This window comes from Corvus kubaryi, unplaced genomic scaffold (assembly GCF_017639235.1).
Source record: "Corvus kubaryi isolate FWS band 111438036 unplaced genomic scaffold, C.kubaryi_AGA036_p1.0 74, whole genome shotgun sequence".
Taxonomy (NCBI): Eukaryota; Metazoa; Chordata; class Aves; order Passeriformes; family Corvidae; genus Corvus; species Corvus kubaryi.
In genome coordinates, this window is record NW_024582061.1 from 8,787,422 (window position 1) to 8,802,335 (window position 14,914).

The 14,914-nt window shown below is 44.3% G+C and overlaps 1 protein-coding gene across 3 annotated transcripts in view; it reads right to left on the reverse strand.

Annotated features, from left to right (window-relative positions):
* The window catches only part of CHRM2 (cholinergic receptor muscarinic 2), an 86,352-nt gene extending 72,022 nt beyond the window's left edge, over positions 1–14,330 (reverse strand). For all 3 annotated transcript variants that reach the window (XR_006020078.1, XM_042050968.1, XM_042050970.1), the window contains exon 1: positions 13,579–14,330. The gene's annotated coding sequence lies outside the window, so the exon portion shown is untranslated. The remainder of the gene's footprint in view (positions 1–13,578) is intronic.
* Positions 14,331–14,914: the final 584 nt, after the last annotated feature.

Below are 14,914 nucleotides of genomic sequence, written 5' to 3' on the forward strand. Positions count from 1 at the left end.
GCTGAGTGGGGAGGGTGGCAGGCAGGAGTATAAGATAAGTGTGTGGTTTTGTCCCACACCTATTCATTACCTATAGCCTGACAACTTTTTGCGTCCTGCCCTCTCTTCCTTAGGCTGAGAGGGCAGAGATAACAGCCAGACAACCCCACAGAAGTGGCAGACTGCAAACTGTTCAAAACAGCAATGTGCTCCTGCACTGAATGTGCAAAATCAAGAAAATCAGTAGCTCTACATGTGAATGGGGCTGGTTAGGTGATCACAGCACATTGACTCAAAGACTCAAACAGCAGATTAAGTCATTTGCTGACTCACTAGGCTGTGTCTTTGAAAAGAGTGATGAGAAGTGCATGGTGGAAGGGAGTATGGAGGGTGGAGGAATAAACAGGAAACTGAACAGGAGTTCTCTGTTTTCAGTCTGCTGGATGTAGACCAAAGAGAGAAAGTTTCCTCTCTCTTCTCCCAACCCAAAACAGAGAGCTGCTTTCCATATAATAATAAATCTTTGGCTTTTTTTTATAAAAAGTTGCTCTCTTCAGTTAGATGTTTAATTAGAGTAATGATAGATTGTTAAAAGAATAAATAAACGTGGGATAGCTTTGGCAAAATCTATCCTTTTAAAAAACATCAAGGAAAGTATTTGATTTTCAGATCATTTCCCCAATTAATCCTTTCATTCCCCACTGGGTGGAAGATAGCATAATCATCTATGTGTAAATAGTGATAAGAGTAACTGCATGTACTCTGTTGTGGAAACTGTGGAGGGTTTTTTTTCAGAACTTCTCTTTTCTTTTGCCCTTGAGGCACTGTAGGTAGTCATTTCAGAAAGTAGCAAGAGAAAAAAAAAATTAGGTATTGTACCAAATCCCAGGTACTCCTGAGTTGAGGGAGTGGTTCTGGTCCTGCACCATTCAATGTGCAGGACTGCCCCTGGAGCTGGGATGTCATGTACATGATTTCCTATAGGAACACAAACAGCTATGTCATTGTTCTGTTAATGTGCCTGAGAATGCTTATCTAAGCAAAGATCAGCTCTCCTTTCCCTCACTGTGCAGTTCCATTCGGAGTTTAAGGAACGGTGGGAGATCAGACAAGGCGCAGTCCTTCTCCCTTATCCCCGGTGGGACGTACACGGCCCTTTAAAGCAAAGACAGTGATGTTCTCACGTTGTAGCTAATCAATTCCACCACTAAAAGGGACTGACATCTTAGCAGCAGCGGCACTGAGGGCTAACTGGAAACACACCTTGTTTCCTACCAGAGCAAAGAAGTGCATCTGAGTTCTCTGTGAGGTGCTGTTTTCTTTTAGCACCTCTCCTCTTGCTTTCATGCCTGCCTCATAAACACCCAGCTTGTCAAGCCCTGGTATCAGAGAAAACGTGCTGCCAGCTGACAAGGCCTGGATTAGGCTCCTTCTGAGGCTGCTCTTTAAGCACCCAGAGTGGTTCACTGCAGAGCAGCAAGAGGTCTGGCACTAGCACACATACTAATCCTCTCACATCACGGCAGGGAAACAGGGGCTTTAAAATCCCTGTGTCTCTGCTCACTCGATGATCCTGTGGGCCCTTTTAGTGTCCAGGATGCAGTGAAATCAGGATGGGCTCTGCACAGCCTGAATGTCCCCCAAACCTCACCTGTGGCTGACCATTCCAGCAAAAGGAGTGGGTTAGAGTGGGGGAGAGAGTTGGCATGATGACCACAGAAATCTTCTAGGTGGCCTGTACAATAACTAATCATTACACAAGAAAAGGCAACAACCACTCTTTAATGCTGCAGTGCAGGAACTGGCTTTATGGCAGAGAAGAGCAGGTGGAAGAGATGAGGGTGTTTGTCAGCACAACAAATATATGCTGGTGTGATCCCTAGCACAGAGGTAGTACTAGACTTTCAAAATAAGCAAATGATTTCTCTCTATCATCTCTTCTCTGCCTATGTGTTCAGCTGCAAAAAATTTCTTCCTTCCTGGTTGTCGTGCTTTTAATTTTGTTCCTTTGTTTAAGAAGCAATAATGTGCAATGAATAAAATCTTGATCTGGAGCTATTCTTGTGAAATAAACAAATTATTAAAGAAAACAAAAAGTGAGAGCTCTCCTGGGCTTTTCTCCTCGTTCTTTTTGTTGTACTGCATTAACACCACTGCCAGAGGTTTAGGAAATAGGTTTAACCACAGCTTCCTCATGCCTTGAAGGAAAGGGATGGAGACCTTTTTATTTGCTCCATCTATTCAAACTGGAATAAAAGTTAAATTGAGAGCTTTTCACCTGCTAAGAGATGTGCAATCAGGAGTCGCTGAGCCTCCCAGCTGACTCAACCAGAACATAGCATCCAAAGCATATCAGAAAATGCAGAGAATGCATTTCTCCTTTGCTTCTGTGCTGTAGGCATTTGTTGTGTTGTCATCCTTAGCACAAAATCAAGGCATTCTCAGCTGGTCCTGTCTACTGACCTGCACTGAGGAAACCTGATGTTTCAACTCTTAAATTGTGGAGAAAAGAATGGTGTAGGGAGGGCAAGGGGTTCATTCTCATTCAAGTCATAGCATCATAGAATATGCTGATCACCAGGAGAAAGATCCCCTTTGAGAGAGAACGACCAGCCTGCTTGTGTCCCAGGAAAAGGTGATTCAGACAGTCTTCAGTGGGATTGAGTCTTTAGAAACTGCACCTTTTGTCTACAGCAGCCAGATCCAATGATTCTCCCTGAAGAGCAGCACTTTTGACTTCTAGGCTGCCACTATATCACCTTGTCACACCTTCCCAAACTGGGTAAATACTGCTGTCGCTGGTTTGGGTGGCTAAGTGCTTTCTCTCTGCAGCTTTGCACCTGCCGTTCCCTCAGGGCTCTGAGCCCTCCCACCCAGTCTGTTGGGGCCATGTTTTCAGAGTCCCTGGAGCAGTGTTTTCCCCTCACTCTTCCCAGTCTTATTCTCATGCTGATAACCTCAGAACCTTGCACCTGCACCTCCCAATAACCTTTCTGTACTGGGTTCTCATGGGCAGCAATTGCCACCTGGGAGATAACAAGTTTTTTTCCCCCCTCCTTTCACTGTATTTTAGTTATAGCCTTCAGTTTGTGCAAGGGACACAATAATGCTCTTGTATGCACAAGAAACTGGCCGTGCAGCCCCTGCCTTGAGCAGTGCATGCTCCAATCAACACCAACAGCAAGCAATAACAGCCAGGAGAGGTCTGGAAATTCTGGCTGTTTCTCTTCCCAGCTGAGTGGCACAATGAGAACTTCCCCTTTCTCTTTTGTCTCTCCTCTGTTTTTATGTTTTTCCAAAGTTTTCACAGTTAGAGACAATGTTTGTTGCTGGTAGTGGAAGAATGAGAAGAAATACCAGAGATGCGACCACATTTTACCTTTCTCAACTCACTGTTCCACTCTAAAGAGAACACCTATAACAGGCACGAAAAGGCCTTAAACTGAAAGAGAATTTTGTCTGCAAGGTTAGGATCTTATATTGTAGTTATAGACAGTGGGGCAGGAAAGCACACTCTGAGGATGGCATCGAGATCAGCCTGGAAACAAGGTGTATTTTTAAATTCTCCAACTGCTACAATGAACAAATAAAACAAAGAATCTTTGGATTTATTTGTAGGAGGTCTTCTGGTGGGATTAAGGGTTAATTAAACAACTTTCCAAAGTATCTTGTAGTAGTTTTAGTAAGAACTTGGCCAAGAAGGACAAACAATTTCTGGTGAGCAGAGAAAGTGAAGCAGGCTGAGCATTGTCCAAAGAAGATGGCTCACCTGATGACTCTGAGTGGGGCTCTGAGTGCAAAAGCAACTCTCTCTAAGCCCATGTTCCCACTGCTCTCTCTCAGAAGTGTGTGGCAACAGTGAGCAAGCAAAGGGAACAGGCATACAGTGACACCACCCCAGCATGTTGGGACACCCAGGGTCAGTGGAAAGGCTCTTACTCTCCAAAGACCCATGCTATTAGGTAATTTGCACATGGAATAAAAGCAACTGAATGTTTGAAAGATAATATATCATTAATTTCTTTCTATGGATGCCCAGATTTAGGTAAAATTAAGGGTAAGTTCAGTGCTGTTCCAGAAAGGCTGCCAAACGCTTTAAAATCTAAACAGGAAGAACAGACAAAGCTTGTGAGAATGAAAATGTTATTTTATACTATATCCATGTTAGAAGCTGAGATACAGGAGGTTGCTGAGTTTGTCCAAGGCCATGTGGTAAAACCAGGAATTCAGCACTTGTCACTACTTTCTGAAAGCAGTAACAAGAAAATTACTCCTCATCTTTTTAGCTATGTGTCATTTCCACACCCCACTTTGATTTTTAAGAGGAATTAAAGACAATAATGTGGAATATTAATTGTCAAATTTGCCATTCAGAAAGGATGGCAGTGATTGACTTACCTGGTTTTTTTTAAACCAGATTTTTTGCATTCCCCTGTGCTTCAAAGTAGGAGATACATAGTCTCACTCTTTGCTAAAGAAAGGGAGAGAGTGAGTTACAGGTTTTCTTCAGACAAAACACGGTTTTGTTCTTCTTTCCTTGCTTTTTTCTAATTGTAGACTTTTGCATTTTTTTCTCTTTACTGAAGCACATAGCAAAATAACTAATAACAGTAGGATATTCCTTGCAAGAAACTCTTTCTGATGTCAAAACCTTTCAGTAAAAATCCCTACATTTACTTCCAGTGGATCAGATTGTGAAAATGACTAGCAGACATCAAACAGACATTTTTTATGAGAATTTAACAGTGAGCCCTTCATGTATTCTTTCCTTCTAGTGGCAGTTAAGTGAGCTGGCTATCACAAATGTCAAAAGCAGAAGGTAACTTATTTTACCTTCCTTCTTCCCTGCTTTTCCTCATAGTTAAGAGCCTTCTATGTTTGGCTAAAGGAAGAAACTTTACAACCAAGACTCCCCGTTTAAATTCTCACTGCTAGGGCTCAAGGTCACAACGAGAAGGCATGACATTGCCACGTTAAATATAGCACTTTCTTTGGTGATGGCCTCTCCTTTCATGTCACTCGTGCTCTGACAGCTTTCATCAGCTGAAAATACACTGCTAAAAAAGTGAAATTAGTGTGGGTGAAAGATGCCAGTAATGGATCAGGGGATCAGTTTGAGCTTAGCTTAAGCATGGAGAAGCAACAGTACAGAAAACATCTCTCTTTTACTTCTCACCAAGATCTGGAGCAGTTGCAGCTTCAGTACTTGTTTGTTTGAGGGATCCCAAATATTTTATCTTATCCTCCTTTTCTGAACAGAAACTTTCCCAGTAAGCAACTCCTAAGGGCTCAATTTTCCAGCACTCCAGTGCAAAGAAAAACCCTGTGGATGGAGTCTGTTCCTTTCTTGCATTTGGCAGCACCACAGCTGAACCTCATTATCTGACAATCTGTGGGAAGTGAATCCCCTGGTCATGGGACCAGGAAGAATTATTGTCCCTGCCTCAGAATGCCAAGCCAAAACCTACCCAAGGTAACAAGAGTTGATCTCTGACCTCAGCAGACTTTGTGTGAGGCCATAGGACTGTGTCAAAAATCAGGCAGCAGTTTGGTGGCATGGTCAGGACCTTATCTATGATCAACTTGGTCTCAGTCCAGTGTGCTAAGTGAAAAAATATCCTTCTCTAATTAAACCCTGATGCTCGCACAAAGCACTAGCACCCTTAGTCCAGGAAATGTCTGGGATATTCAATGGATTATTATGGAGAGAGATCAAAGAGGTATCCAAGTCTAATAGAACAGCAAGTTCACCCACCCACGTTGGTAGTTCAACTGGTTCAAACAGATTAAAAAACCCCAGCAATTCCTAAGTGATTTCTAGAATAAGTGGAGAACATAAGAGTAGGTGCTCTTAACTAAATAGCTGAAGATGTGGTACAGTCAAAACACTGAAAAGTAATAAACTTATTATTATATTAAGAGCATGAAGCTAAAACTAATTATAATTAGTGAACGGCTTAAAAAGCACTGAAGGCAGAAATAAAATGAATTCAAAATTAAAAAACTGAAAGAATGAAAGAGAAAGAAAGTAAAATCCATGGATTCAAAACAACAAGTATTTCAACAGACAGTTTCTGGTTCAGTGAAGTCAGGCAGAAAGCAAACTGGAAGGCAAGATAGGAAGAAAGTTATTGTGAAATGTTGAAGTCCAAGAGGTTGTTTGAGCCAAGCAACCAGCTTTGAGGAAAAGACTCTTCATCTCTGGTGAAGCCCATGGCTAAGGGAGGGAATTAAAATAAAACACAAACAAAATGTCAGTCGTAAATGAGGAGGGCCAAGGGTGCACAAACTGACAAGAGCTTGTGGGGATGTGTGCAGAGGGGGGAACTGCAGGACATTTCTGACGGGTCTTGAATTCACCCTGTTTAGGAGGGAATCAATGGGATCTGCTGCACATCAAGGGACTATTTGGAATAATTAGTGAGGAAAAGGAGTTTACAGAGGTTCTGAATTATTTATTTGGTTAAATCTTCTCTGCAAATGATGCTGTGCCAATATCCATGTTAGACCTATTTTTTTTCAAGACAAGAAAGCACATGAGCTGTCGGAACGTGAAACACTGAAAGGGGAAACATTGGAACAAACTGATAAACTAAACAGCAGCCTATCACAAGGACCTTATGGTTATATATGCAAGGGTTTGGAAGGCATTTGAAATTGAAGTGGCTGTGCTGATAGCAAAAATACGCAAGTTGTTTCTGAAGTCAGATATGCTACAGAAGGACAGAAGGGCAGCAACAAGCACACCTATCTTTAGGACAGGCACAGGATTAATCTTAGGTATTATATACTGAAAAGCCTTGTTTCACTTCCACCTTAATTGATTGAAACTAACAAAAACTAGATTTACAAATAGGAGAGGATAAAAGAATCCTAGCTTTTGTTAAAAAAATGTTGTCTGACATATATGCTTTGAAGCATCAAGTTAAAAGACCAAGAAAAACAGCCTGACAGATTTACACATACAGGTTTTTATATATTGTTTTAAATTCTTTGACAAATTTGAGTTGTGGTAGAATAGGTGGATTATTGTTACAAGCCGGAAGGTGGTTAAGAAAGAGAAAACAAACTACATACAAATGATCCTTTTTCACTATAAAAGATTAACAGTGGGGTTGTCCAAGAACTTAGAACTTCCTTACTGAAATTATTGCTCTTAGAAAAAGGGAATAAGGGTTAAACTATTTCATAGTATGTTAATTAAGTTGAGTGAACCTAAAATTTGGATCTCTAATGGAAATTCACATTGGTTGATGCAGAACAATCACAGGTGAAGTGAAATATCTGGCAGCCTTTCTGGGTTCTAAGCCAGCTGTGGCTGCTCAATATGACATTACAGTGAACTACCCAATTCTGCTCTATTACAGCAGTGGTCAGCAAAAAAAAGCCCAAATCAAACAGACAAAACAAAACTTCAATTAGCATGGGAGGAGTAAGAGGTGTTAAAATGGAAATTATTTTATTGTTCGTTTCTTCTCTCATGGTTGAGTAAATGAATGACACACAATGAAGTGGCTGTTCCAGTCGGTCTTTTTGTGTTGTGTAACAGAGAGGTATCAATAACACTGAAAGACAACTAATTTAAATAGGCCAAAAGTCCTCTGGAATATGATTTTCCAAAGAAAATATTTAATTAACCTATGAACCTCACTGATATATGCTATCACTATGGTACTGACCCTACTGGGAGGCAGAACTGGATTAGCTGCTTATCTGGCCAGTGGGTACAACTGCAGCTTGTCTAAAATCGCTAAAATTTGGTGAGGGAGGTGAGGAGGTCTTTTTGTCATTTGGAAAAGAGCTCTGGGTAGTGAGCAAACCCAAGCTGATAAAAACCTTTTACCTGAGGGCAGTGGAGATATCTAGGGCACCCTATTCCTATCTATTCCCTACACCTGCCTTTTTGGTAGCCTACATTGATAGAAACACTGCAGGACGAGACAAAACATCTGTCTGATCCAATACTGTAATCATTATGTTCTAATGCTCTTTAAGTGGATGACTGATGCCTTTTTGAATAGGAAAACAATGAGCAATGAGAACAAATAACACAAATTCTGTTAATTATTCATGCTAACATTCATGAAACTTTTGAAATGTGTGAATATTTTCATGAATAAATCAGTGGTCACTGGCTTGCATTAAAGGACTTCAGAAATAATAGCGGAATAAGCTTGTTGCCATTACTCATGAACAAAGTTATGAATAATTTTCAATATATGACTGCTTTGCTTTCTAATTGACTGAACATGAGAAAGATGAGTCTAAAATAGACATCAGTAATTCATTGCAAAGCTGAGAGAACATTTCTCAGGAATCTATGAAAATGCTATGGGCTATATCAGAAAACTAATTTTTCCTCATGTACAGTTTTTGCTAATTTTTGTTTCTCACATGGTGGAATGGATTACAAAAGAGAAGGATCTAATCTTTAGTGTTTGCAGGTCATCCAATCTGCACAGAAATAAAGAGATCTTTATATATTCAGGCTACCTGAAAATCCTAAGCCAGAGAAATCACTAAGCAAGAGAATTCTTTTAAATTACTAGGTTTATTTTATCACCTTGGTTTCCAACACTAATTTTGACAATGATTCAGAAGAAAGATCTATGGAGATATTTTTGTCTTATTACATCTCTCTCAAAAGAAAAGCCAAAAACCCCAAACAAAACCAAACACCAACCAAAAAAAACCAAAAAACAAGCAACCAAAAAACTATGAAAACCCACACATGCCCACAGTTTACTCAAAGCTTTTCTAAGAGCTTGAGGGAAACCCTGGGAAATGCTGATTTACAGAATTTCTGGCCTATTTATGTTGTGGCTGCTCACAGAGATCTTTATTGCTGTCACTGCAAGAGGTGCCCCATGTTATTCCCAATGCCCATTATCACATTGCATTTCCCTTTCAGCAGAGTCGGATGAAACAGAGCTGCTCCATGAACAGTTGTCAAAACACTGGAATATTCTAATTACAACACTTACTATGTTTCTGTGAAAGTCAAATTCTGAGCTCAATTGCACCAGAATAAACCAGACGCAATTAAAATCACTGGAGGCACCCCTGATTTGAAGGGACGTAATTAAGATCAGAGCTTATCTAGCCCATGGAGTCTAAAGAAATACTGGAATCAGAGAATCATCTTGTCAAACAGAAAACATGCAGAAGACTCTGAGCAAAGCAGCTGGCCCTAAATGTGGTCTGTTTCATTTTATCCATATCATATCCTTAAAAATGAATACATGAAGCATGTGGACTACTGAAATCCCATTGCATATCTTAGTGGCATTGGCAAGCATTCCTCAGGAAGTGCTTGATGGAAATGAGATGAAACTCACTCCACCCTGTCCTATCCTCTTGGGAGTTCAAATTACGTTATATGAGAGATATTCTCTTGAAGACCTGCTGATGTATAACCCTTTCTATGGGGAACAGATGATGTTAGACATAGGTAGCAATATAGCTTTAAAGGTAGGACAGTCAGCCCAAAACGACAGGCAGCTCCACAGCCTAAAGCATTTTTACACAGAAGCAAGCTCAGGGTGTATGGGAAAAGGAGGCAGCCCTTTAATGCAACTTCAGGAGTGGTCCCAACTTTTAATTCTGCCCACTTCAATCAGGGAAGTGTAGGAAGGCGGTGGGATAAGTCAGCAAGGGATCCCTCCTTGATTTAATATGGAGAGCTAGGGAGTGCAATCTGCTAGGCACAGGTGTTTGGCAGTCAGCTGGTGGGATGAGGACAAGCAAGTAGGGAACTGTATCTTTTTGGGCAGCTCTGACACAGGAAAAGCTGTGGAGACCCTGGCAAAACTGAAAGCCACCTTTGCCAAAATAGAGGAACTGGAAAAGACGGGTAGGAGGTGTGCGTGGAGTCTCTTTTAGCTACAGGAGTTCTCAGTGCTAGGCTCTTTCTGCAGCCTGGTTCTTAGAGATGGGAATCTCTAAGATGGGTTTAACAGGGCTTGAAGTGCTACCACACAATTTAATGCTACCATACATTAAATACCAGCATACAGTTTAAGCTTTTTAAGATTTAAGGCTACAAGTATTTGTGAAAAAGTTATCCCTGTCATTCATATAAGCTGGATCTAAGCCCCTTCAGCTTTCCTTAGCCTGATTACTGCTGCCTATCCCACCCACCCACCTAAACAGCTGGTAGAAGGTCAGGGCAGCAGTTTCACAACTGAGTACTCCTCTTCTGTGCCTTCAAATCTCTCAGAATTAGCTGAGAGCTGCTTCAAGCTGCGAAGCTCAAGGACAGAGAGATACAAAATTTCTGAATAAATGGCCAGACATAGTCTGGGCTTCCCAGCTCCAATTTCTTCCCACTTACTACTCCACAGTTTAACCCACCCAAGCCATAATCTCCTAGTGACCAAACCAGGATCAGCTGAATCAGCTGAACACCACCTGCCTTTTTTTTCCAGCTTGGGATTTAGAAGAGGGAAGATCTGACTGGAAACATTCATTGGGAAGAATGTCCTTTTCTCACACCACTCGCTTCTCCCCCTCTGCTGTAGTTTGCCATGGAGCCTCACATTCCTGGCGCCCGGGGATGCTCTTCCTCGCCTGCCGCTGGCACTAGAGGGCGCGGGGATCTGGGCTTCAGGCTGGAAATCCAACTCTCCACGGCTTCCGACTTTGCCTTAAACTGAACTCAACTTTCAAAGAGGTCTTGATTTCACAGAAAGGGAATTGGCTTTATTACTACTGGCTTGTCTCAGTTCCCCATGCTGCATTGCTATGGAAACAGGACCAGAAAATACGTCTTTTGCATGTAGGTCATGATAGTACTGGGGAAGGGATAGTTGGGTGAATGGGTGAGTGGGTTACAGGGGTGAAGTGGGACAGAGTAACCTCCTGGGATTATATTAACAACTGTGAGGGATTTCATAGTAGAAGTCCTCGAAAGATTATTGAATGAGGCACCCAATGGGCTCAAAAAGCCAAGCATTTTGAGTAGCTGAGAACCATGACACACACACAGGGATTCAGCCCAGAAGTGACAACCTAAGTGACAGTGGGCACTGGGCTGAACACTTAGGAGGAAAAAAAAAAAGTAGTTTTGTTCATAGATTCTCCTTTAAACTGATGGCCTCAGTTTTCCCCTTTCTATGTCTAGGTCTCCATCCCGGATGATGACAGAGCACTGTCCTGTCTCTTCCATCTTCTCAGGTCATTCTTGATCACGCATGGTCCAGATCTCCCAGAGCTCTGCCCAGATGCTGAGTTACAACCATTCAGGTAGAGGACACTACTCGAAATTTTGGGTTTGGGTGGGAGAAAAGCATGACCTTTCATTTTTTATAATTTTGCCCTCCATCCAAAACAAGCTGGGGACATCCTAGACCCCCCCTCCCCATGTACTGGGTCTCATTCCCAAGTGGACTGCAACGCAGAAATTGCAGAGTGCTGAGGGAAGGAACAGAGAGGGCAGCTCAGTGGGGCACATTTTCAACAGACCAGCGAGATTACTGCACCTCTCACTCTCCTGGTGCAAAAGCAAACAGTCCTGGGGTCCTGCAGAAGGGAAGTTCAACCAAACTTGTACTCAAAGAGCTCCTAGAGGAAAGAGGAAATGTATTCCCTGTAGCTTAGAGGGGTTTATAGATGAGTCACCGAGAGTGGCTCGTATCATAAACCACATAATCAAAGCTGGTGTGTATTCAGACAGGGGCTGTGATTGCAAGTGATGCAATACCATAATGGCAGACAGCATGCATACTTCTGCTCTCCTGTATCAACCTTCCTTATTGCTTTTTATAGTTTGTGGATTTGGTATCTCCCCCAAATAGCTGCAAGAGCAGGCTGTCAAGCAGAGGTTAGACCTTCTTTTTTTGTCCTTGCTTTTTTCCTTCTGCAAAGAGAATATCTTCCTTAAGGGACAAGGACAAGTCAGTGTGTGCAAACACACTGGTTGATACGTAAAAATGGGAAGAGATGTCATTTTGGCTAGATTTGCAGCAAGAATTTCCAGCTGGAAATAAAGCCATCTCCTTGCCCTAAAAGGAAGTTTGGCAGATGAAAATAGTAGGAATAAACAATCCTACAGGGGTGGGAAGAAGCGTTGCTTGTCCTGCACCCAGCAAAGGGGTAAGGACTCACCCATGGGCCAGGGGGGATGAGTTATAAGCCCTGGCAGCGGGCACAGCCATCCTCCAGGAGCGCCTGGCATGAGGGCCCTGCGGCTCCGCCGCCTTGCAGGGGGACGAGCAGAGGAGCTCGCAGCCTGCCTTTCCCCATCATCCTGCTGCTGGGGCAGCCGCCAAGCATGGCACGGGGCACAGAGCGGTGGGAAGGCGCAAAGCCAGGAGAGTGCCCTACCTGTAGGGATGGCCAGAATCGGCTTTTGCCCGAGAGGAAGCAGAAAGCACTTTGTCCCTTCAGAGCCCTCGATACGGCCTTACTGTGGGGCTGCACCAGGACCTCGATGCCCCAGGGCTGTTTCTGGGACGCAATTTTTCTCCCACAGCTTGATCTGAGCTCCCTCTCAAAGTATCAGCTCGCTCTTTCCGGCCACAAGCACCCCGTGGCGGCGGCACGGGCGAAAGGAAAGGGAGCTCGGAGGCACGGCCGGGAGCGACACAGCCCTGCCGGGTCTCAGCCGGAGCGGGGCCGCGGGGCGAGCTGGACCCTGCCGCGGAGCATCCTCTCCCGCAGCACCCTGCTTCCTGCTCCGGGGAGCGAACCCCAGGAGCAAAGATCCGGGGAAGAGGGGCCGGAAATGAGCCGGGGAAACCCCAGACCCTTCCCACCTCCGGCGGCGCCTCCAGCCGGCGCTCCCCTCCCCGAGGCAGGACGTGGGAGCTGAGGCAGCGGGAACGGGAGCTGCTCCCGGGCAGAGGAGGGATTCTGGGGGCGACGGACCGCGCCGGCACAGCGGCAGCCCCCTCCCCTGATACCCCGCATCCCTCCTGGTCCCGGCAGGGCAGGGATCCCGCCCGCCCCGTCCCTGCCCGCCCGCCCGACAGCGAGCGCGCACCGCGGGCAGGCTCCGCTCCCCGGGGACGGCTCCGCTCCCCGCTCCCGGTGACATTTTGCAGGAGTCGTCGACAAACATGTCACAGCGGGATTTGGGAAGGGTAGCCTGGCAGATGAACCTGTGTCGGAATGTAGCATTTATAATAAAACCCCTTGTGTATAGAGCTTGAAGAATGGGAGGATTTCTCTAAATCAGGCTACTGTATCTCTGCTTCCCCGCTATACCATGCTAGGCTCGGTTCTGGGATTAATATCGCAACTGAAACTCGACAGAGAAGGGCTCTGTGCTGGGAGCAATCGCTTTGCCTAATCTCCTCTCGCTGTCTTTCACCGCTGGCCCGCACAGCTGTGACCCATTCAGCAAAAGTTTCCCTATGGTCTGCTCTGCTTCTTCTACCAGGAAGCAAAAGCTCGTTTCTTAGACATTATTTCCTTGGCGGGAGCTTTCCTATGACAGCAGCGGATGAAATCCTAGGTGCGGCGAAGAAGGGGCGGAGGGTAGAGGACGCGAAAGAAAAGCCAAGAGGAAAAAAAAAAAGACAAAAAACATAGATGGCAAGAAAAAGGAAAAAGAGAGACAGAGAGAGGAAACGTCAGTAAAACCCAAAGCTTTCCTACCTGTGATCCAATTAGCAGAAGTTGCATCTCATCCCGCTGCAAGCGGCTCGCTGGAGCGGTGGCGCGGAGCGGCCGCGGCTGTGGCGGCAGAGGCATGCGGGCTGCGCGCCGTCAGCTCCCGCAGCCAGCGGCTTTATCTTCCTCTTCCATATCTTCCACGAAGAGGGAGGGGGGTTGGGCTGGGGGAAATACAGATCACTTGGTACCGTGATAACGGGGGGAAAGAATAACAGGTCGGAAGCTTTAAACAAGAGGTGGTATTGTCCGGGCTGATGGAGTTTTTGTCTCTCGCTCCCTCTCGCCCTCCCACACCCACAGGCACACACATATACACGCACACCCTCGGTGGCTCTAACCCTCGGGAGTCTCTGCTCTAGTTCAGCCAAGCTGAGCTTTTAAAAAAATAAATAAATAAAATTGAGAGCAATAGTGCAATCAAACCTGGCTCAAAGGTTTAGACAAAACTGGAGTAATTAAAAACAGGTGAAGCCGGGACTCGTGAATGAGCCGGTAATAATTCATACTTCCCCCAGAGCTCGTGGGGAAATGAGGGTAAGCTGCCGCCTTCGCTGGGCTGGTGGCGAGCGAAGGGAGAGGGGTGCCTAGGTGAGCATCTCGGGTGAATGTCCTTGCTGGGTGCTGCGGCTCTGGGTCCGCTCGCTGACCGCCCGGAGGGGTGTGCGGGGGTGTGTGATGTGTGTGAGCGCGAAGTGGCCTCGATTAGCTGCAATGGGAAGGCAATTTCTGCAGAGAACATTTACAGTTTTCTTTCAATATTACAGGATTAGTTGCTGTTGAAGGCTCTCCTCCAATAAGATCGCACTGCTTTCTGATTTGGTGGTTTTGCTGAATAGAAATTACTGGTTCTTGTTATCTCTCAACACACTCTCCCGTCTTCCTCATCAGGCACTCCCCTCTTTCTCATCAGAAGTCTTTATCTACAATTTGCACATCAGAATCACTTTTTTTTTTTTTTCAATTACCCCTTCCCCATCTTTCCCTGCAATACTCTTATCTTTATTTCTGGTGGGGGTTTTTTTTGTTGTTGTTTTTGTTTTTGTTTTTTTTTTTTTCAATTCGGTGATAGCTGTAAGTCTAAAGAAGTGTATGGGAGGAGAAAGAGAGAAAGAGATCTTGCTTTTAGATTATTGCAGTCATCGGAGGCTCCACACATTGTGGAAAAATGTTCTTACACTAAATCCAGTTCAGGTTTTTAAACTGATTATTGTTCTGAAATTTTCTTGGAAAGAGGCTTCCTTAGCACAATGACAAACAAATTAGGGAAAACAGGTGTATTTTGAGAACAAGAGTTAGTTCTCATAGGGTGTAAAGCATT